The sequence below is a fragment of the Podarcis cretensis genome (assembly GCF_951804945.1).
Source record: "Podarcis cretensis genome assembly, chromosome: 15".
NCBI classification, from domain to species: Eukaryota; Metazoa; Chordata; class Lepidosauria; order Squamata; family Lacertidae; genus Podarcis; species Podarcis cretensis.
The window spans coordinates 10753543-10777931 of NC_137185.1; the positions used below are offsets into that span (position 1 = coordinate 10753543).

At 45.4% G+C, this 24389-nt stretch overlaps 1 protein-coding gene across 5 annotated transcripts in view; it reads right to left on the reverse strand.

The window, feature by feature from the left end:
• The window catches only part of AUTS2 (activator of transcription and developmental regulator AUTS2), a 685027-nt gene that overhangs the window by 244227 nt on the left and 416411 nt on the right, over window positions 1–24389 (reverse strand). The window lies entirely within an intron of this gene.

A 24389-nucleotide genomic window follows, 5' to 3' on the forward strand; every position in this document is an offset into this window, starting at 1 on the left:
CATGGCGGGGCTTACTTGCCCCCCCCCCAATATTTTATTCAAGTTGGAAGCCCAGGATGGGAGGCAAGCGGCAGCATCTCCTCTTCGCCAGGAGTCCACCATATACGTGGGTGCCTGCTGAGATGGAGGCAGATTCAGCCTTCAAGAAGCAGACCACAGCTGTTGTTGCCACCACATCTTAGGCAGCTTGTGATGCATTCCTTGGAGGCCAGATCTGCAGCCCTTGTGTATTCTGCTGCCTGAGGTGGTCACCTCACCTTGCCTCATGGGTGGGCCGGCCCCCGGAGACACAGATTCTGCCCTTTATTCATGAGGTAGCAAATGAGGACGCAGGTGGCGCTGTGGGTTAAAGCCTCAGCGCCTAGGGCTTGCCGATCGAAAGGTCGGCGGTTCGAATCCCTGCGGCGGGGTGCGCTCCCGCTGCTCGGTCCCAGCGCCTGCCAACCTAGCAGTTCGAAAGCACCTCCGGGTGCAAGTAGATAAATAGGGACCGCTTACCAGCGGGAAGGTAAACGGCGTTTCCGTGTGCGGCTCTGGCTCGCCAGAGCAGCGATGTCACGCTGGCCACGTGACCCGGAAGTGTCTCCGGACAGCGCTGGCCCCTGGCCTCTTAAGTGAGATGGGCGCACAACCCCAGAGTCTGTCAAGACTGGCCCGTACGGGCAGGGGTACCTTTACCTTTACCTTTACTAGCAAATGAGCGCTTCACATTCTTTAACCCCAAACCCAGCTATTCTTCAAGATTTGCAATTCTCCACATTTCACAATGCAGTTCTCTAGCTAAGTAATTTGTACAGAATAAGACATACATGTGCAAAAAATTTGTGCAGGGCTCAGCAGGGAAAGGGTCCTTTGCTACCTTGTAAACAGCAACCAGTGGTGGCACAAGGGGTAGGGGAGAAATCAGATTCAGTTCACCTTTAAATGCAGATCTACTACATTTGTGATTTCCAAAACAGGACACAAACTGAAATGCAGCAATCCTTTGAAATTCACTCCCCTTCCCATTTTTATTTTTGCAATGCATATGAAAAGGGGAAGTGTGCTTAAAAATGACACATTAGTGAAAATAGCATATGAAAAATGCATTTTATTGGGGAAAATTGCATACAAAATGTGTGAATTAGTAGAAACTAATTCTAAAGTTCTGGAGGATTTTTCAGGAGGACCTTTAAAATAATAATAATTGCAAACAGATGTCTAAATCACTGAAGCATAGAATTGCAAAGTTGGAAGGGGGGCGAAGGGACACTGATTGACTGATTGATTGATTGATTGATTGATTGATTGACTGATTGATATGTGTGCTTTTCTTTATGTAAATCTACCAAAAAAATAATAAAATAATAAAATAAAATAGGATTAAGGGGCTTTCTTGGGATGGCAGAAGACATGTGTGCTGTGTCCTGTTGGTGTAATGGTGGTCGACATGCTTTGAGCGGCAGTGGGGGGACAAAAAATTGGGGGTCAAGGAGGGTCAGTGAAAAATGTTAATATTTTCATCTGAGGATTTATTTATTTGTTGGGGGAGGGGGTTTCAGATGGAACTTACCATAACTCAATTCCGGCACCTCTCAGAAGGGTGCCATTGCCATTTTCAGAGAATAAGGGAGGCATTCATGGTGAGTTCTGGTGCCTATTTCTCTAGAAAAATAGCCATGGGAATGTTGGAGAGTATGTGACTCCCTCTGAGAGCCTTTTTGACTTGAGAGTGTGGTACGTACTGTTATGTATTCAGTGGCCTGTGTTTGCCTGAGCTTGAGTCTGGACTAAGGATTCTGAGCCCCTGTGTTCTGATTCGATATATGATATCCAATCACAGAACATTTAAGGATTTGGGCCTCTGCCATTGGCCCTTAAACTCTGAGTCATGATTCTCAGCTTGGAAGTTTAGACAGCCAATCATGTTGGGAGTGGGAGTGGCCCAGGCCTTCAGAAATGCATATAAGCAGTTGCTTTGCCCCTGTTGTCGAGGTCTCTTAGTTCAGTAAAGGTTCTTGCTGTTATCACTGTGTTTTGCCTCATGGGAACCCACCTACACTTCACATATGTTCTAAACAAATAAAATAATAATAATCTATCTTGGTCCATGGGAGCTTCCTCGGTTTCTAAGTTCTCCCTCCTTGAGAATTTTAACTCAGCCTGGCGATTGGAACCCTTTACCAGATGCATTTGTACGGCTGCTACAAATTCCGACCACGGCGCTATCTGTGTTTCTGGTCTGATACAGAAATGCAGTGCCGCTTTAAAAGAAGCAGAAGCAGCAGCAGCACGAGAATCAGCAGGCAGAGATGCTCAGAGACCTGAAGGAGTTAAAGCCTGCAAAACAACCGGCGGTCCCAGGACATCTTGAAGGATGGCTGCCACCGCCGCCACAGTCAGACATGACAGAGCCAATTTGACAGGCTGCCATCAAGGGCCTTCCTAAGAAGCCTCGCGCCCTGATGGTTTCCTGATGTGAACAGCCACATTGCAAAATGGCTTTCCTCTCCTGCTGCCTTTGCCTCCATCTGCTGCTGGGCCCCGGCACTGGCGGCCGCCTGCCTGTCACAGCATGCATTAAAATTAGCCGGGGAGGAGGCACTCCGTCGTGCTAATTACATTTTAATCATTGGAAATGTGTTGGCAAATCAAGCTTCGATTGCCATCTCGGAGCCTGCACTCCTCCAGCAGAGCGCAGGGCCTGCCTGCATTAGCCGAGGCCTGCTGGGCCTAGTTCATTCGCACAAGATAGAAGAGGAGGCCTCACGGCGCACCGCTGAGAATGCTTTGGCACATTATTAGAAAGCCACAAGGCATGTTTCAAATCATCGCTGTGTGAGATCTGCTCATTCTCACATCCCTGGGTAGCCCCGGCAACTGGCTGCACGCTTTCGCTGCAGACTTCGAACGCCGGCTTTTACCTCCCAAAATGGTTGCCGTGTGAGTGGTAGCATAAAATAAAAGAACAACAACAACAATGGTGTTCAGTGGGAGGAACAGTATGCTCCAAGTGTTCCCATCGACAACGGACAGTGCCTGTTTTCCAGTCCCTCCCCGTCTGCCCCAATTTTGGCATTTTACAGAGGATGCTTTGTTAAGACAGATTTGTGGGAGACAAGGATCTCGGTGGGTTCTAGTTGTGGTGGTTATATATCATTTCCGGGATCAGAGGTGGCCCGATTCTGAATTTCAGTCCCTGAGGATCAAAAGCAGCAGAGCGCCTGTAGTCCTGTTTGCAGGCTTTTCATCAGCAACTGCTTAGCCACTAGAGAAACAGAAGGAAAAACTAGACAGGCCTTTGACCTGATGATAATAATAATGGTTTCCCCAGCTACTTACAGCATATATAAAAACCTAATAAAATATCAGACATTGAAAACTTCCCGCTACAGGGCTTACTACAGATGTCTTCTGAAAGTTGTGCAGTTCTTTATCTCCTTGACATCTGAAGGGAGGGTGTTTCACAGGGCAGGTGCCACCTCTGAGAAGGCCCTCTGCCTGCTTTCTTGTAACTTTTCTTCTTGCAATGAGGGAACCAAAAGAAGACCCTCAGATGAGGACCTCAAGTGTTTGGGCTGAACGATGGGGGTGGTGACATTCCTTCAGGTATACTGGGCCAAAGCTGATCCAATTTGGCTCTTCTTATGTGTGGTTAGAGTGCCAGAGTAGGCCTTGGGAGACCAGACAGGGCCTGCCTGCCCATGAAGCAAGGTGAGGCGACTGCCTCAAGTGGCGGAAGTCCACAAGGCGACAACTCCGTAGGTTCCTCACCACCTCTGCCTCTGCTGTCAACAAAGTGCTGCCACCAGCAGCACATGGTTTGGGTGAAATCTCACGAAATCTCAAGTTCTTGAGATATTTCGGCAAGATCTTGGCACTGCCGTTGGTACTTTATGGGTGCCACCATCCAATGTAAGTTAGGGAGGCTTCAGTCATGGTTAGACAGTGTGGCATCTTCCTGTTTTGCCTCAAGTGGTGAAATGGAACATGCCGCCTCTGAGACCAGGGTTCGGATCCCTAGTCTGCTATGAAGAATACAGGACTACTTTGGGTCAGCCACTGCCTCTCAGGCTAATCTACCTCACAGGGGTGATGTGGGGATTAAATGGGGAGGAGAAATGTCTGTGCCACCTTGATAAAAAGGTGGGATATGAATGCATCAACAACAAAAAAAGAACAAAATGGAAGTTTCTAGAGTTGTCATTTAAAACAGGGTGATTAACAAGATGATAAAATGTTATCCTAAGCGCAGAACATCTCCGGTGCTGTTGCCGCTGATCCCTCCAATGGTGGTTCATGGCAGGGAAAGCTCAGGCTCGATGACCTGGGTCTGCCCTAAGAGGCAGCCAAGATGGTCTCCTGCTTCCTTGGCAGTCTCAGCTTCTGTAGCTGGAGTCTGTCAGGGCCCCACCCTCCCAGGCCAGGAAGAAAAAGGCCTGCAAGGAAGGGACAGGTCTTCTAGGTCTTTATCTGAGTCGGAGAAGAATTTTTAGGTTTGCAAAGCCCACACCTTATTTGAGGCAGGGTTTTGTGATCCCTTGATGTTTGCTTCCATGTTTGGCCTTGGTGTAAAGAGGGAAAGAAAGAAAGAAATAGGGAAGGGCTGTAGTTCTGCATCTTCTTTGCATGCAGAAGGTCTCAAATTCCATTTCCAGTACCTCCAGGTATGGCTGGGAAGATCTCCTTACTGAAACCCATGAGAGCCACTGCCAATCAGAGCAGACGATACTGAGCTAGATAGACCAACAGTCCCTCTTGGTGTAAATCAGCTTCCTGTGTTCTTATGAATAGTCAGTTAGTCTGCCTGTCCTTCTCCTTCCTCCTCTTTCAGAACACCTGAATCCACTGGCTTGGCTTCCACCAGCAAACAGCCTTCATTGTTCATCAGATCATTTATAGCATTGTGCAGAGCAGGATAGGCAAAAGATGAAGCCTGCTGAACCTTTCATTAGGCTTGAGATACTTTATCTGAAGCCTTTGCAAAGCTGCCGAGAAGTGCCATAAGGTGCCTGGAATACTAGCCAAGAGAAAACCTTCAGGGCCACACACGCTACTGTTTCCAAAGCTGTTCTTTCATCTGACGTGCCAGTCGAAATTACTTCTGCAAGATGGTCAAACACAACCCGGGTGGGGTTTTGAATATATCTGATTGCTACTGGCATACTGTGTGTGTGTGTGTGTGTGTGTGTACACACACATATACTAACCTAGACAAAAGCAGATTACACTTTATTGCAAGAACAGCCAGTTCTTATCTTAAGCATACTGCACTATTTCCAAATGGCATGTTTAAACAAGGTAATTACAGATAGCACCAATGTCCATAGATGTGGGGTAAAGGATGATTCTGAAATCCTTATTTTAATGTCTCCCAAGATTTTGGAATTCCAGATTACCCAGACTTCTTCTAAAGGGAAACTACAGCTTTCGGAATATTTCAATCCTCCATTGTTGTTGTCGTTGTAATGGTTGTCGTCTAACAGTTGTCTATGACTCAGCTTTGAAAACAGCCCAGTTCAGGTGTTCAGAGAAATTATCACAGGAGGATCATAAGAGATAGGTGGGCTCTCCTTTTCCAGAGATATTGAAGCTGAGAAAGGGTAGACCTGTGTCAAGGATGCTGTGGTTGATTCCTGCATTGCAGAATAGGGAGCTTGACTAGATCAGGGGCTCCCAAACTGGTCCTTGTCATGAAGTAGTGATCCTGTGAGCAAGTATCGCTGGGTGGGACCCCCCCCCCCCAGGCAGGTGGGGGGGCTGGCTGGTTGCCAGAATTCCCCAGCCCCCTATAAATCTTCAAGTTACCCTGCTGGGGGAAGGAGAGAAGATACCATGTATAAGACTTGCTGTTTGATGCTCTGTATCTGGTGCCAGAGAAGAAGCCAATAAAGGCTGGTAACCTGTTTGGTGCCTGCATGTGATTAGTAGCTTGGAGGGAGTACTTGGGAAAGCAACCCCCTCCTTGACAGTCCTTAAACCACCAGTGGATGCCAAGCTTCACTCAAATGATCCATGGCATGTCTGTAAGGAACAGTGGGAGCAGCAACAGTGAACAGCAGGTACAATGGCTACTTGTTTGTTCTAAGAACTTGGCAGTCCACCCACAAAGTGAGCAATTATGGCTGGCAGTGTGGGAAGGTGGGAAGGGAGATTCTTTGTGAATGGGCTTAGATGGATGTACAAAGAATCCACCTCCAGATGCTTAGTCTCTCTGTGAAGTCGTCAGAAGTGTTTGGGGCAGGGTGAGTCGGTCATTCTTTGGCTGTCTGGCTAGGGCTTATTGCATAACTCCAGTATCCCTGACCATTGGCTATGCTGAGAGGGATTAATGGGAATTGTGGTCTGAAACATCAGGAGAGACCACATTGGCTATCCTTGGGATAGGTAAAAGGACCCCTGACCGTAAGGTCCAGTCATGGACGACTCTGGGGTTGCGGTGCTCATCTCGCTTTATTGACCGAGGGAGCTGGCGTACAGTCATGTGGCCAGCATGACTAAGCCGCTTCTGGCGAACTGCAGCAGTGCACAGAAGCACCGTTTACCTTCCTGCCAGAGCGGTACCTACTTTTCTACTTGCACTTTGATGTGCTTTCGAATGGCTAGGTTAACAGTAGCAGGGACCAAGCAATGGGTGCTCACCCCATCGCGGGATTTGAACTGCTGACCTTCTGATCAGCAAGCCCTAGGCTCTGTGGTTTAGACCACAGTGCCACCCGTGTCCTTGGGATAATATATATCAAATAAAAGATGCAGTGAACAGATGCTTTATTTATTGGCCCAAATGAATGCAACCCTATAATATCCACTCAGTCCTAAGTCCTACTGATTTCAAGGGGGCTTACTCACAGTTAAGTGGGTATAAAATGGTAACACTGTATATTTTTAGCACATCATGCAGCTGTATCATTGCTTTCATATTTTCACTTCTGCACTAAGCAGCATGTTTCAAATTTGCCACCATATCCATTTGGAACTCACTACATTTTTAATTGGTCTTTGTGTTCCTGGCTCAGATGGAAAATCACTTTTGCATTCCTCCACCTCTCCAAATTTTGATGTAAGTGGCCAGTTTGCTTTCCGGTAGTATCATTCAGGGGTGAGTTGATTCGCAAGCACTCAGCTTTCTATTTTAATCTTGTGGTCTCACTCCTTCGACTGTCTTGATGGCAGAGAATAAGATGTTGGCAGCTTTTAAGTAAGGAAATATCTACCTATGATTCTATCTGCCTATCTATCTGTCTACCTACCAACCTATCATACCCCCTTCGGTTAAGAAAAATGACAGCTAAGGGGACACATGGGGAAGGGTCAAAACTCAGTAGTGGAGTACGCACTTTGACTGCAGGTGGTCTCTCCCAGCCACACCTGGCGAAGCAGGGAATTGAAGCTGGGTTCCCTGAATACAAAGCAGATGCACAACCAGTGAGCATCCCTCCCTCTCTGAACACGTCCCCACTCTCCGAACAGAGGCAACTGCTGAGATTTAAAATGGGATTGGACAAATTCATGGAAGAGGAGGTCTAAATGCAATTTCCATGCTCAGAGGGAAGATGTTGTTAGCCACACTGAGTGCTGTTTTATAATGGAAGTGCGGGATATAAATTACTGTAGTAAATATGCCTCTTAGTTCCAGCTGCTGGGGAGCAACAGTGGAAGAGAGAAATTGAAGTCATCCCCTGCTTGTGGGCTTCCCAGAGGCATTTAGTTGGCTACGAGTTGGAGCTGTAGTCTGAGCCAGCAGGGCTCTTTATTATGTTCAGCAAAATCCAATCTAGTGGCACTCCAATTCAGGATAGCAGCAATCCAAGACAATGGCATACCAGTGCCTAGTCTCATCAGAAACTGCGTGAAATCCCAGCCAAGCAGACCGAGAATTCAGAAGTGGGTGTTTTGACTCTGTAGTAGGCACATAAGAAGGCATCATTTTCCATTCCATCCCTTATTTGTCACATTGCAGCAGTGTTTCCATTCTACTGCAGTTCATCTTCCGCCAAAAAAATTACATTATTCATCTCTGCAGTGTTGAAATTACATAATTTACATTATTCAGAAGAATTATGTTATCATTACATTATTCTACCCCATTGGTTTTGTTGCAAAGGAAACAGTGTTTGGGTAATCAATTGTGTATCATTTGCAGACATAAAGTATCAACAGCAAATACTAATCACTTTCCCTGGATTGTGGACATATGGGATGAACAAGCGAATATCAACAACGTCCATTTCCATTGGAATTCTCTGACATCGTTACTCTGCAGTGCTGCAAGAGTTAATGAATCTAACAGGGGGCTGTGGGGAGGGGGAGAGAGAGACCAAAGTTTTCTTCAAAACAAATCATCAAGCAAAGATTCCTCTTCTCAACAGATGTAAAGGCAGTGCCCAAAGTAGAAGCTGGCAGAAACAGATGGCGCCGAAGGGCAACTTTCTCTTCCAGCGCTCTTGGGGACCAGGCTAGGCGAGATGGGAAGTGTGGAGGGGGCTGTGTTTTCCATCAGCAGGTGGGGGGGGGAGGAAGAAAGATCTATTTGTCACACCAGCTCCAACTGGGTTCTCAGCACAAAAGTTAATATCTGAAACCAATGAGGCATTACTGCCCTGTGATTTCAGCCAAACAGTGGAAAAATACTCTGATGAGCAGTATGAATACCGGGTTCTTGTTTCCAGCAGGGGTGGTGGAAGGAGAGCCACATGGCAAACGATTCTTTCTTTGTGAATGCACGAAGCTTTTGAATCCCCTTTTCAAACATGGGGAGCGGGGGAGAGGAAGGGAATATGAGCCACGCTGAAGAAACGTGTTTCATCGTCTCGAACCATCAGGGAGGAGAGCTTTTTTAAAAAGAGAGAGCAAGGAGTCTGATTCTTTCTGCAGTTCTCCACAGAATAACATCAGTAAGTAACCTTATAAAAGGAGCATCTCTGCTATGCTCTCGGAAACACAGACACACAAGTCAACACTGGCAATAAATCCCCCTGGCTACCATAGCTTTTCCAATTGCCAATCTGTGTGCCACATTAAGGATCATTTTTATGAGCACTTCTTCAGCTTCCAAGGTTCCACCTTCATAAATGGTTAAAAAAAATATATCCCCATTTATCTTTTTTTGTGCCAAGGAATCAAGGTCAATAAACCATGCTGGCGCCCCTCCCTTCTCTCTCTCTCTCTCTCTCTCTCTCTCTCTCTCTCTCCCCCCTCTCTCTCATGTTGTCATCCATGCTTTAGTGAATATCTGAATGAATTTTTAATATTCCACAAAATGCTCTGCTGTTCTATTGTGTTGCTGGGAGTCTATAAATTCTGATAACACCCAGGAGTTCTCACAGCAATACCCAGCACTGAAGAAACACCGTTTTAAAGTTTAGTCATTCTTATGGAAAGTAAAAGCTTATATCGGTGACAGGTTGACAGAAAGAGATGGGTTTTTCCCCCCCATTTCACAGAGTTCTACATACGAACGCTATGAAACATGTCAGGACTTTTTCGGTGCCTGTGAAGACAGAGATGGCATCCGTTCCCAGTGGTGGGGCCCTTCTAACCAGTAACAGGGTAACATTTCAAGATCTGGAATTCTGATTGACAACCAAAAGAAAAGCAGCAAAGGGGTATTTGTTTACTCTGTTTCACAGGATGATAGTCAATGGCTTGCTTTGACACATAATGCATATTTTAGTGCTTTGAGGAAAATAAGCAAACCCACATTTGCATTATTTTTCTTAACAGGTTTATAAATTTGGATAGCTGGATATCGTTTCTAGTAATGGGGTATGGATGTTCTCACCACATGACTCCTGTGCTCCTTCCTGAACCAATTCTTTTCTTGGAAAAATGAGCCACTTCCCAAAGCTTGAATCTACTGCAACCACTGCTCCTGTACCAGTAGCCAGAGGTGTCTCTCCCCATCCCCAGTACACCATTATTGTTGCATCCCAGGAGCCACGGAACAGCTCATTTCCCAGGTTGCCTAGTACTCTCAGCTCTCATGATATATTAGATGGTTCATTAAATTCTTGGCATTTGAGGTATTATATCAGTGCTCTGCATGACAAGGGACAGAGGTGTAAGTGTGTGAGAGTCTGACCTCCCTTCCCTTCCCAATACTGTATTTGCCACTGCAACAGTAAATGCAACAGCCAGCTAAGTGGGACTTAAGTGGAAGGGATGAGTTCTTCTCCAGTTGAGGTTGCAATCCAAGCCAGAGAGGAACTCTGAAGGGAATGGTCCTTGATTTGGCTTGCTCTCAGACATTACAAGCTAGGAAATTCAAGAATTATTCACACCCTTCTCTTCCTTAAGGGTTTTTAGGAACAGGGTTGGGGATTGACACAGGATTCTCAGCCAGAAAGCCTTGCAGGCAAAACTTGGTGTGTCGTGGGTACTACCTAGCCTGAAGTACCAACTCTGCCACCTGACTGAGCTAAGCTCTATCCACCAAGCCGTGAAAACTCCCAGCTTGGAGCTTATTTCTCTGTGTGAGGAACCTATCTCACCAGAGAAGACCTTGACTTGCTAAGTTCCTATTCTGGGGTAGGGTATTATTAATGATTATAATGTAAGTTCTTACCTGCCTTTCACCATAAGATTCCAGGCTTGGGTTAGAACAGCCATAGGCAAACTTGGCCCTCCAGATGTTTTGGGACTACAACTCCCATCATCCCTAGCTAACAGGACCAGTGGTCAGGGGTGATGGGAGTTGTGGTCCCAAAACATCTGGAGGGCCGAGTTTGACTATGCCTGGGTTACAAGGAGCTAGCATCCTACCCCCTGGTTCATAAGTTGAGAAGAAAAGAGTCCATATCTAAAGTACTGGCTATATAAGCCAAGAAAGGTAGGTATTTAATGGCCTAGAATTTATTTCCTTACTATGGTTTGGTTCTCATCTAAAGAAACAATCCATGTAAATGTATGGATTCTTATGTACAGAAACTGAGACAATCTGCCTCACCAACTTAGCATGTAACAGCTTGAGAGAAAGTCACATCATCAATACTTCCGTCCGACTTTGAAATGAGTAGGGATCTGCTGCTAAAGCAAGAATGGAGAACAAAACAAACACTTTATCAAACAATTGACTGGCACAGCATTCACAGGCAAGCCTGACAACTCCTTCAAAGCAGTCAAGTTCCTACAGCCCATGTCAAATAAGGGCAGCCTTAGGATTTCCCACAGAGCCTTGCAGGTGAGAAATGTCAGCATATAAACCAGCAAGAGCTGTCGGCTGTCATCAAGCGCGGTGCCAGAGCAGATGCCTGCTGCTCAGCCAAATGTACCAGGTGCGGTGCGGAAACATTTGCACAGTTTCTCCAGAATGCCAACAGGAATGGAACAGCATCTCCCACATTTCAGTGGGACAGAAAAAAAATGGGCTGAACCCCTGCAGTTTCACCACTCTGATGTCACTGCCTTTCCTACCATGAAACCAGGGGAAGTCTCAACTGTGTTACACTAGTGATAAAGAGCAGTCATCTTGGGAACAGCCACAGAGCTGGCTGGAGATGAAAGATGCTGAACAAAAGACCTCCAGTCCTTAATGCATCTCATAAAACACCCCCTATTGAGGCTATAGCTGCTGAAAATCTACACAGACAAGGCTGCTGGCAGAGAGATATTGGCTGTGCCTCCAAGGGAGTAGATCTGGTGTGGCCAGCAACCTCCCTCCCAAGAGCTTAGGAGCTCTTTATCAGAGAGAGGAAGTCTGCAACAGAAATGCCAGCAAAGTTCTCCAGTAAGATCTGCAAAGACCTTGGGCCAATGATCCAAATAGTTCACTGGTCCATTAGAGTGAATGGGGAACCATCTCACCAATCTCAGTTGCCCCACCTGACTGCCTTCTTACAACCAGTCAAGAAGATCAGTTAATTTCCACCTCTTCAATCTCAGTGTAGCATTTGTAGAGTTCATCAATGGCAAGGAATTAGTCTTAGGCCCTGTCTTTGTCTTTGATTGGTTCTGAGTCCACTTACCCTTGACCTCTCTGCTTTCCACCCTACCACTCCCAGTGGGCACTAGCCACCGCTGAGAGTGTTTGACCTGATGTTTCCCAACATCTCTGATTAAAAAAAAACACCCTACAGATAGCCAGCAAGGTCAACTGCCTTTTCTATTCTCTTAGAAACACCAAAAAGGCCCCAGGGGATGGATGCAATAAGATATTTCCACCTGGATAAATGAGGAATGGAATTTCCCTTGCACTATAGCCTTCACTATCCGTATCATATAAGAGTGTTTCTGCAAGCTTAACCCTGCAGCTTGGGGTGAGCCAGGAGCTAAGAGCCACTAGGCAAGCTAGATGTCAGCACCAAAGCACAAACCAGAATTAAAGGATAAACCAGGAGGGAGAGCCAAGAGCAAGTCAGAAGAACCAAGGGTGTAGGCAAGCACACACCCAGAAAGCAGGAACAGGAAGCCCTCTATATTTCTTTCTACCCCAGAGAGCCAAAGGTCAGTCTGTAGCTGAAAAGCCTGTAGTTCTGTGATTTTCATCACAGAGAAGCTATGACACAGATCCCTGTAACTTCAAAAGTGTCTGTTGGACTCCCAATAATCTGGTAGGGCCATGTATGTCCTCCATCCTATCAATCAAAGGACCTCACAACATCTGGACAGTTTTATCCTAAAGTATCTCCTACTACGTTTCATTAACTGTGTTGTGTTCTGTATTTGAGGCACTTTTTCTGTGCCAATAAAGGAGATTGGTTGATTGTTCTTTGTCCCAGTCATACTTGTAACGACCATATCAAAGGTATAGCAGCTAGGTTTGAGAGCTTTTGTGTTGAGGTTCATTCATCTAGTATTTCAGGAACCATGAACACCTTCAGACCCATTCCTTCACTGGGTCTGCCAAAGAAGACCCCTGGAAGACTCTATCACATGCACTGATGCTTGTATCTTTGCAAATCCTTCTCAATAAATTAGTGTTTTGAGCTTAGCAAATGGCTCATTGTTTCCCAGAAACCACTGGATGCTTTGTTTTCCTGGTTGTGACTCTCAATCTCTCTCTTTAAAAAAAACACCAATTCTATGGAATATACTGCTGGCATTCCAAGCCCATATGATATATGTTTCCTGTCAGTGCTGAAATAACAGCAAATGCATCCGAACAGACTCCACCTGCCAACCAATATGTTCTGAATCCCTCCGGCAGAGCAGACCCACCGTCAGAAAGGAAAACTTCCACCCAGCCAGCAAATGGCAATGCTGAGCAATACAGGCATGCAAACACAATGGGTGTGGTGGGAGGGAAATGTGTGTATTTGGCTTCATTGCACTGTGCTTTCATATGCATTATCACAAAGATAGTAACACAGCCTGCTAATCATATACATCACTAGAATTTACTGAAAAGTTAGCTTGTTGGTGGTTGATTCATGGGCTCTTGAAAAGAGATGAGAGGAAGAGGAGGAGGAGGAGGAGGAGGAGGAGGAGAAGAAGAAGAAGAAGAAGAAGAAGAAGAAGACCCCACTCATTTCTGATAAACAATCCTTTTTTTCTGCAGGAAGTCGCTAATGCGTGAGAGCTGCCTCTAGGTTGCCAGAAGTGTCATAAAAACTCACAGGCCAGCTCTTATCTGAACTGAATTGATCAATTTGATTCTTCTCTACCACCTATAGTTTTCTCATCATCCAGAGGAATTACCAGGGTAGGGAACTGGATTTCATTCTCTCTCTTCCCCCCCCCCCTCCCCGCAAGGTGATGGACTGGTTTTTATATTTATTTTCCCAGAAGGGAGAGAGTGACTTAAGAAAAGAAAGGAAACAAATGAAATGGAGTCGGTTTCCGAAGATTTCAAGGCAAAAGTTGAGCTGTGCTACTGTTTCGAAGAATCATAGAATGGGAAGGGACTCTGATGGTCATCTAGTCCAACCCCTTGCAATGCAGGAATATGTACAGGTAGATGTCCCATACAGGGATCAAACCTGTGACCTTGGCTTTATCAGCACCACGCTCTATCCAACTGAACAGTCGCCACTTCTGCTGAAGCAGGCCTGTAGGACTGATTAACACTTCTGGACACCAGGCTCTAAGAGACTACGAGGCATCCTTGGTTGGCTACATAGGGACCCAACACCCCAGAATCACCAACTGCTAATGCTAGCCCTGGGTCCCCACTGTTAGTCCCAAGCACTGAGTGGACCTTCAGCCACTCTCTCTTAGCTTAGCCTACTTCACAGGTTTGTTGCAAGGGTAAAATGAAGGAAGAGGAGTCGTGACTGACTCTGTTCATGACTCCATGGAATAAAGGTTCCCTTTCCTTATGAATAAATGCAAACATAAAATAAAATGCTCCACTGAGGAGCTATGAAGTCAAAATAATCACTAGAAATGCTGGAACACCTTTTCTACTGCCAGTGTGCATAGCAAATGGCACAGGATGAAGAGTCAAGCTTCTGTAGAGACGTTTTCCAAACAGAATTGCTGGTTCCAACTTCTCATCAAGCTCTTTTCTGTACCCTCTAGGGAAGCGATGTGGAACCTGCAGTCCTCAGATGTTCTTGGACTTCAGTTTCCATCATCCCTGAAAATTCATAAGCTGCCTTGAGCTGATGGAGGTTGGAATTCCCCACTCGTGCTCTATAGGTCAAATTTAAAAGCAGGGCTAATTGCTTCCTGTTAAATAAATGCAGCCCTTTTGATCCCCTGTAAAACAATAATAATTTAAAATCTTGTTTCAGCTTGGGTATTTTTACACGGTCACAGTTTCAAAGTGATGGCCACCAACCAGGTTGGCTTTAAAAAGGGATTGGACAAATTAATGGAGGGAGATAAAGCTACTGGTGGCCACAAGCCACAATGGCTCTGCTCTGCTTCCACAGCTGGAGGCAGTAATGCTTTTAAATGCCAATGGCTGCAAAGCACAGGAGCGGAGAGTCCTCTTGGGCTTGAATCCCGCTTGCAGGTTTCCCACAGGCATCTGGCTGGCTGCTGTGCAAACAGGATGCACAATAAGATGAGGCCCTAGCAGGGTTTTTTCTTATGCTCTGACTTCAAAAGGTGGTGAGCCAGCCCAGCTGCATTTGGACTCCTCCACGTTAGTGAGGCTCCAAGCTTATGCCCCATAGTCTTGTCCTAATAGCATGACTATCAACTCTCACTCTACCTCTCGGGGTCTATTTTTGTCTTGTTACAAACTCCAGATGCGGAGATAATGGCTGGAAAGGTGGGTCTCCATTTCCAGCAAAATAAGAGAAAAGGTTATACTCTTTGTGAAAATGAAGGATTTATCTATCATAAGGCATAAGTGGGCCATATTCCTGGCTCTCAGCCTAATGCTGGTGATGAAGGGCCACCTGAACCTGAGGGTAGCACATCAGAGCCTGCTGAACAAATTCCAACTGCACAACAGACCATAGAACCAGAGTTGGGGCTTTCATAGGTTTAGGAAAGCAAGTGCCTCCTACACGAACATGTCAGATCAGCAACACTGGGAATGCACCAGGCAGGGGGCCATGGAGTGAAGGAGGAGCTCCCATCTACAAGCTAGAGGGTTGGCTCTTTAAGCATCACTAGTGGTCCAGTAAAAGGTACACAGCATAAGACGGGGGAAGTAGAGGCTGAGGCTTAAAAAGGCCCCACCCCACCCCAACCCTTGTCAGAATGAGCTGCTGGCCAGGAGCTCTCCTTGGTCCTGAAATATGCCTGCCTTGTGCTGCCATGCTCTGTGGGCTCCTTCTTGGGAGCAGAAAGGGAAAGGATCCCCCCCCCCCCAATTAAAAGGAACTATTGACTTTTAAAACAAAACAAAAACAAAAGCACTGCTGTTCTCAGTGTTCCCATGGGAGAACATTGTTATCAAGCATCCCATGAGGTGTGGGAGAATTGGAGAATAGTGAAAGCTCCTCTTTTTTAAAAGTAAGAGGAAGAAGATGACAAGGCTAGCACCAACCTTGATTATGGCATCTGGGCAGACAGTGAAAATGGCTTTCCATGATTTTTAATATGATTGAAGGTTTGACCTCTGTCCCTCTTGGTTTTATTTTATTCATGTTATTTTTGTTTCATGTTATTATTATTGGTGTTACAGTTATTATTGTTATTTTGCTTGGTAGTTTGTTTGGTTTTGGTATTGTTCCTCTATGTAAAATACTTTTAGTGACCCAGATTAGGGCTTGGAAATCATCATAAAAATGTTCTCTCTCTCTCTCTCTCTACACACACACACATATATATATATATATATATATATATATATATATATATCTTAATGAGAGGACTAAGAAGAGCCTGCATGCAAAAATAGAAATGGGGAAGAAATTCAAGGGTTTTTTTGTATTTTAATGAGAAACTAATTCACACTTTTCAAAACATTATACAAATTAGAACACAGCTATCCTTTCATAAAAATGCACATATTTGTGAAAATAACATACAAGTGCATTGTATATGGGGAAATTGGTTGCAAACCTGTGTACATTAGTAAAGGTAAAGGGACCCCTGACTATTAGGTCCAGTCGTGGCCGACTCTGGGGTTGCGGTGCTCATCTCGCTTTATTGGCTGAGGGAGCCGGCGTACAGCTTCCGGGTCATGTGGCCAGCATGACTAAGCCGCTTCTGGTGAACCAGAGCAGCGCACGGAAATGCCGTTTACCTTCCCACCAGAGCGGTACCTATTTATCTACTTGCACTTTGATGTGCTTTTGAACTGCTAGGTTGGCAGGAGCAGGGACCGAGCAACAGGAGCTCACCCCATCACGGGGATTCGAACCGCCGACCTTCTGACAGTCCTAGGCTCTGTGGTTTAACCCACAGCACCACCTGCGTCCCATGTGTACATTAGTAAAAACTCATAAAAACTGTGTTTATTAGGAGCAACTCACACAAAAATGCTGATGATTTTTATTAAGATTTTTTAAAATTAAATTGCCATGGGAATGTGGAGAACTGGATTGGAGAAATGGGAAAATGAGAAGCTGAAATAGACAGGTCTGTTCATTCTCTGGTCAAAGGCCCATCTAGCCAACCAGATGCCCATGGGAAGCCCACAAACAGAACCTGAGTGCAACAGCAGTACCTCCCCACCTGCGATTCCCAGTTCATTGGCCAGTTGCAAGACATCTTATAGGCAAAGTCACATCCCTGATCTGTTAACATGGGGCTGCAGCTCACCCTATTGCTCGCTCATGGCTCTGAAGGGCTGTGGGGCTTCATAATGAGGCCACATGCTTTTTCCTGCCAGGCAACCAGTGTTTTCTTGCTCCCATTGTCCAAGATGCCAGTAGGATTGGACGGAAAAGCGACATCTCAGTCGGCTCCCCTTGGGAATTAAGTGGGCCATTCCGGACACCGAAACAGTGTCATAATAGCTGGACTGATCTTTTGTGACAAAGCTCTCTGGTCTACCAAATGCACAACGCGAACACAGGGGGGGGAGAGAAACACACGCAGAGGATGGGTTTCCAAAAGTTGCAAGAAACACAGGCAGCTTGGGTTGGAAATAACAGATTCAAGACATCTCCGCAAATGTGTGCCTTCCTGCCAAAAGAGAGAGGGCAATCCCTCAGGTCTTAATTACCCAGCCTCCTTTACGTGCTGCTAAGAATAAAATTCCCCAAAGGGTCCGTTAAGGATCCAGCCTGAAAACCTTGGCTTCTTGCGAGACACTGAGGAAGAAATTAAAGGGCAGCATAGCCGTTCCCGAATAAGAGCAGATATTATAGTATATGTGTTTGTGTCAAATGCCATGTTCCACATTTACAAGCCGGTGAGTCCTAAGTAGCAATGCAACAATCATTAAAAGAAACCATTAAAACACACACACAACACAACCCTTGTTATCCAATACTCACACTGCAAAGGCTTTCTATCCACACATTTAAGGAAATCTAGAGGGAGCCATAAAACCCAATTCAATTTAATTGGGTGCTCTCCTGACAGAATAGTTATTAATAAGTCTGCGTTGTACAAACCTTCTCCGAAATCCCAAATGCAGCCAAGATGTGTAAAGGAAGGGGAGAGAGAGCAAAAACAACAGCCCACATTTAATACTCAGCAAACAGCACACCAGCCAATCAGTTGGCTTCCTCCCTCTGCGGTGCCCTCTTCCCCTCATCTCTCGATGCCCTCTCCCCGTCTGCCATTTTATCTAATTCTCAAATTAGAAAAGGGGGGGGGGGAGAGAAATGCCATGAAAGGTTCCCATAAATTATTCACACGGTATTAGATTGTATGTCAGCAAGTCTTGCAGTGTTTAAAAAACTTAACTAGAAGCCAATTAAAACGTAAGCTGAGAAAGACGGATGGGGCACAGTTGATCTGGTGTGAACTTAAGCGGCTCCTAACAATGCACACTGCAGCGGCTGGATCTACTAATTTGACAGCTACTTCCACCAAGCACAGTGTGTGTGTGTGTGTGTGTGAAGTATTTCTCAGAGGACAAGATGTTGAGGACAAACAAACAAGCCCCCCGCCCCGCCAAAGCTTCTGGATGTCAGGCTATATGTTTCAGATAGAATATCTTCTCTTTTTGGCAACTCAGCATTGGGAAGCCATGTAAAGGTAAAGGTAAAGGTACCCCTGCCTGTACGGGCCAGTCTTGACAGACTCTGGGGTTGTGCGCCCATCTCACTTAAGAGGCCAGGGGCCAGCGCTGTCCGGAGACACTTCCGGGTCACGTGGCCAGCGTGACATCGCTGCTCTGGCGAGCCAGAGCCGCACACGGAAACGCCGTTTACCTTCCCGCTGGTAAGTGGTCCCTATTTATCTACTTGCACCCGGAGGTGCTTTCGAACTGCTAGGTTGGCAGGCGCTGGGACCGAGCAGCGGGAGCGCACCCCGCCGCAGGGATTCGAACCGCTGACCTTTCGATCGGCAAGCCCTAGGCGCTGAGGCTTTAACCCACAGCGCCACCTGCGTCCCGGGGAAGCCATGTGCCATGCCCTAAAAAGTCACTTGTTCTCTCAACACTATCCTAACCCTGCTCATCCCACCACTGTCAACCAGAGGCACCAACTTCTCAAGATGACTGAGGGGCCCCACGCGCAACATCGTGCAATGGTCACACACACAATGCAAGGAGCCAGGGATGGAGCCAAATGCCCTTTGGAAGGGTCCCAGCCCCCTCCCCAATTTTTTTGGGGGGGACCAAAACTACCTTGGCCCCTAGGAGCTGGTGCACCGGCTGGGTCTACTAGAGGAGAAGTTAGAACACAATGTGAGAGGCTAGTGATGGAGGAGAAATTTCTGCTTGAATTTACCCAGTTTGTGATTTCCAAAAACAACAGGTTGACTGAAACACGGTCTCCCTTAGATATCCACACTGCTCCAAATTTAGCAAGGCAGATCTCTAGTAGAGTTGTGTGCGTCTCTGCTAGAGCAACTGTTGCATGAGATTCCTGTGTTGCAGAAGAGTAAAACTCACCCATCTGCTAGTGCAAGAGCCCTTGTACTAGTGGACAGAGAATGTTGGGCATGGCCCATAGGTGGCAGCTGGAGCCTGGTGCCATGATGCCACATTCTTACACTGTCAAATAGTCAATGGCTTAAAAGGAATGTGGCTTCTCCTAGTCCTAGGGAAGGGAGGTTGAGGGGAGTCTGGATTGCACCAAATGAGGTCAGGTTATTCTTTGTGCCTGAACAGAGCACACTCGGCACATGATCAAAGTATCTCATTCATTCACATGGAATCCTGTTATAGAACACAGATGGCTTGGGTGTCTGAAATGAAGCTCTGAAATCTTTAATAGTAGTCGGCTCACTTTCTTTTGATTTAGAACCAATTATTGTATGTCCAGAATACCACACATCTCTTTCTAGTGTAGGAGTATTCTCAGGAGCCCTGACTCTGTCCCTTATCAAGACCGCAGTCTTTAAAGAAATCTATACGGCTGTGCTAAAACAGCCACAGTCCTGTCACAGAAGTATTCTCCGATAAATACCTTGGCTGGATGTTTCCTACTTGCTAGCGAAACATGCATTAATCTGAAATTGATCTTAGCTAAGAGTTAAACACTCCTCACTTCTTCGCGAAGAGTCAGACGCTTAACTCTCCAATATTGTCAATTACCAGATAATGGCATCCATTTCCTCATGCCTTGCTGCTTAACCAGGAAGATCGATAATTAAGAGTACACAATACCATTAAACACCTGCTGATGTGAACCTGCTGGTGCATTGAAACACTCTTTTTTAAAAAGCAACACATACGTATTACAATTTCCTGTACCCACAAGAATCAAGAGTTATACAAAACAACCAGGTGCTAACCAGCTTCTGGTGTCTTCCCTGATGTTGAATAGCTGGAAATGACAGTGGGAAAGAACTGCTGGTGTCTCTTATTCCATTGGAGGGTGATTTGCCAATGAGAGCTAATGGCAGGAGAGGGACAGAAGCAGAGCTCGGCTGGATCAGGTCAGTGGTCCATCTTATCCAGTATTCTGATTTCACAGTGGCCAACCTGATACTCCAATGGGAAGCCTGCAAGAAGAGTGTAAGTACAGTAGTGCTCCCCTCTCTTGTGATTCCCAGAAACTCATATCCAGAAGCAAACTGTCTCCAACAGTGGAGATAGAACATAGCCACTGAGGTTACCAGCCATTGACTTCTGCTCCATAAATTTGTCTAATCCTCTTTTGAAGCCATCCAAGTTTATTGCCATCAATGCCCCTTGCACAGTTTAACAATGCACTTTGTGAAGAAGGACTGTATATCCAGATAGCTAGAGAGCTCTCAAGTGTTATGACCCCTCATTAAGTAGTCATTAGAGTTTGGTGGTCCCAGCTGAAAGATGTGTGTGTGTGTAAAACAAAAGTCTGCCATGTGTGAGACTGAGAGGCAGGGTAAGAGTTGGTTAAGAGTATATTGGAGTGCAGAACCTCTTTATGGGGAATCTGGGATCTATCCTTTGGAGGAGTCCCTATTTGTTGCAACTTCTGTTATTCTTGCATACTTATAAACAAAACATGGATGGGGATGTTGCTGGACTCCAGTTCTAGCCTGTCCCAGCCAGCATGGCCAATGGTCAGGAAAGCTGCAGACAAGGCTCTGGATGAAGCTTGGCCTTCTTGTCACCAACCCCACCATCTCACTGGACTTGTAAGGCACGCCTCTCACCCCACCCACCCCCCAGCCTGATGTCTCATGAAAAATCCAGGGCTTCTCAAACTGAGCACCATACCTTTGTCATAAGCATGGGTTTATCAAAAATAAGTCATACCAGAAGAATCTAATTTCCTTTCTCTTTTTTTTTGATAGAGTTACAAGCTTGGTGGATCAAGGGAATGCTGTGGACATAGTATATATTGATTTCAGTAAGGCTTTTTAACAAAGTCCCCCATGATATTCTTGTGGGGAAGCTGGAAAAATGTGGGCTGGATGTAAGTGGATTTGTAGCTGGTTGACTAACCAAATGTAAAGAGTGCTCATTAATCGTTCCTCAACATCCTGGAAAAAAGTGACAAGTGGAGTCACTTATAATAATAGATGAGAAAGCAATAGGCTTGTTAGAAACATCATCATCATCATCATCATTTTATTTATACCCCACCCATCTGGCTGGGTTCTCCCCAGCCACTCTGGGTGGCTTCCAGCAGAAAATAAAAACATAATAAAACATCAAATATTAAAAACTTCCCTATACAGGACTGCCTTCAGGTGCCTTTTAAAAATCGTGCAGTTCATTATCTTCTTGACATCTGATGGGAAGGCATTCCATAGGGAGAGTGATACCATTGAGAAGGCCCTCTGCCTGGTTCCCTGTATCTTCTCTTCTTGCAGTGAGGAAACCGCCAGAAGGCCCTTGGAGCTGGACCTCAGTATCTAGGCTGAATGATGGTGGTGAAGATGCTCCTTCGGATATACTGGGCCAAGAATGTGCAAGCACTGTCTCCTTACACATTGGTTCAGAACAGAATGTGTACAGGTTTGGAGTGGAATCCTCTGCAGATCTCCTGCCAATCACCTAAAAAAGTTTCTCCTGTTTATTAAAGGATGGTGTGTAGGAGGCGGTTGATAAACAAAATCTGCCACAATATTATTTATTGTTTTGACCTTTCCATACAAGCTCCAGAAAGGACCTTCTGACTTATTTTCTTCGTAGGCTTGCCCATAGGGATCGTTTTAATAAATTTGATTTTCTGTTGGGTAGTAAATAGAAGGCAATAACTCATTTCAGGGGTTTTTTGTTTGCTCAGTTTCGTCAATCTGAATGTCATGTTGTCATGGTGATGTGTGTGTGTGCATGTGCACACTTTTCTATGTTTCTTAAATAAGTAACCGTGATTTGAACTTCAGTGTTATGCATGATCATTTTTAGTCTGAAATGTTCATTTCATGATATACACATGCTGTATACCAGAGGGCGGCAAACAGGATGCCCTCCAGATGTTTTTGGACTATACCTTCCAACTGGATCTGATGGCAACATCTGGACCACATCTGCTGGGATTCACAAGTGGGGATAGAACTATGGGACTTGGGTCTTGCTTGCAGAAGTTGGGTTATTATGGGCTTTTAGCCTGATCTTGAAGGGCTCTTCTTAGGTACATATGATTAGACTTACTAAATTAATTACCCTATGCTGGACTATTATGAGCCTTCAGCCTGATCTCGCAGGGCTTGTCATGTTTTTATGACTGGACTTACTTATAATAATAAATTTATTATTTATATGCCACCCATCTGACTGGGTTTCCCTAGCCACTCTGGGCAGCTCCCAAGAGAATATTAAAAACACAATAAAACATCAAACGTTAAAAAGCTTCCCAATACAGGACTGCCTTCAGAAGTCTTCTCAAAGTCAGATAGTTGTTTATTTCCACAGGGCAGATGCCACTACCGAGAGGGCCCTCTGTAACTTTATTTCTTGCAGTGAGGGAACCATCAGAAGGCCCTCAGAACTGGACCTCAGTCTCCGAGCTGCACGATGGGGGTGGAGATGCTCCTTCCTTACCCTACTGAGTCCTGGATTCATCACTCATGAAAGTTCAGGTCTATATATTTGTCCTATGGACAACTGGAAAGGACAGCACTTGTTCTCAGGTCCTGCTTGCCTGCTTCTCATAGTTAACTGCTTGGCCGCCGTGAGAACAGGTCTCTGGACTAGATAGATCACTGGCTTATCCAGCAGGCTCCTATTATATTCTTAAATCTTCTTATAACCCTAGCTATGTAGTTGTGGTGTATAACAGAAGAGGGAAAGGGTTTGCTCTCCACTGTCCCAGAAGGTAGGATTAGATCTTAAGTTACAGGTAAATTCTGAATGTATGTTAGGCTTATTTTGACAATAGAACCAATGATTGAGGGAGACCGTGGACTATCCCTCAACAGAGGTCTTCAAACAGAAGCTGGACAGCTGTCTACAGGCTTTAGTTTTGGGTTGCCTGCATCCAGTTGGAGAGCAGCCTTTACCAAAGGTGCCATGGGCTTTGAATATGCTCAAGCTCAGGAAGAAAGGGAGAAACATGCTAAGACAAAGGTACGTTTGGCAAACCCTCACCATGATCAATTCCTTCCCGGAAACCTATGTCCCCACTGTGGAAGGACGTGTGGATTCAGAATTGGCCTCCACAGTCACTTACAGACTTACTGTTAAAACCATGTTTACGGAAGACAATATTACTCGGCTATGAGTGATCACCAAAGAAGCAGCAGCATCAATTTGGACTAAATGGTTAACAAATCACCCTCAAAGCTCTATGGCTTTAGGGTTTCGCATTCATACCATTCCCCTCTTATGTCCAACAAGTGTATGTTGAGGCAGGGGTAATTTAGAGCACACCTGCTAGCCAAGCGCCTAAACACAGATGTACCCACTAGAAACATACTGAACATTCGGTATCCATGAAAAAGGTCCATACAAACAATGATGGCTGGTGATCATTAGGACTGGCAGGCCAGAAAGTATGGAGGCCAACAGTAGGTGGAGCCAGAGCGAACTAATTGTAGGCTTGCTCATATCATTTCCTCTGCAGAGTTCTACAACTGCCATATTGATATTAAGGAGGAGGAAGATGACAACCCTTGGGTTAGTTGTGAGTAAGATGGTAGGCAGATGTGGACAGGTTGCTCATTAACATCAAATAAATGGCTGCTATGGGCAATGACTAGTGTGCATATTCCCATGTTCATTAAACTCTCCTAATATTTCAATAGTGTATCAAGTATTTGGAGGCTGGGAGGGTTGGTTCTGGAAAATTCAGAATAGGAAAATCCTTAAAATGCCACATCAATTTTACATGCCATTCAAATACTTTCCCTCTTTCCCTCAGTTGCCAGATGTCACTGAACGGAAATGTTTGACTGAGGGGAAGAGGTGGATTCATAGAAAGTGTGCTAAATTGAGTTTAAAGGTTACATTAAATTGAGAGAGAAAAATAATCAAAACATGGCATCGACATGCATTTTATTGAGATATCAGTAATTTAAAGCCAAGGGAGTAATCCTAAATTTGTAAGAGGGGTCCTGAGATCCTTATTTGA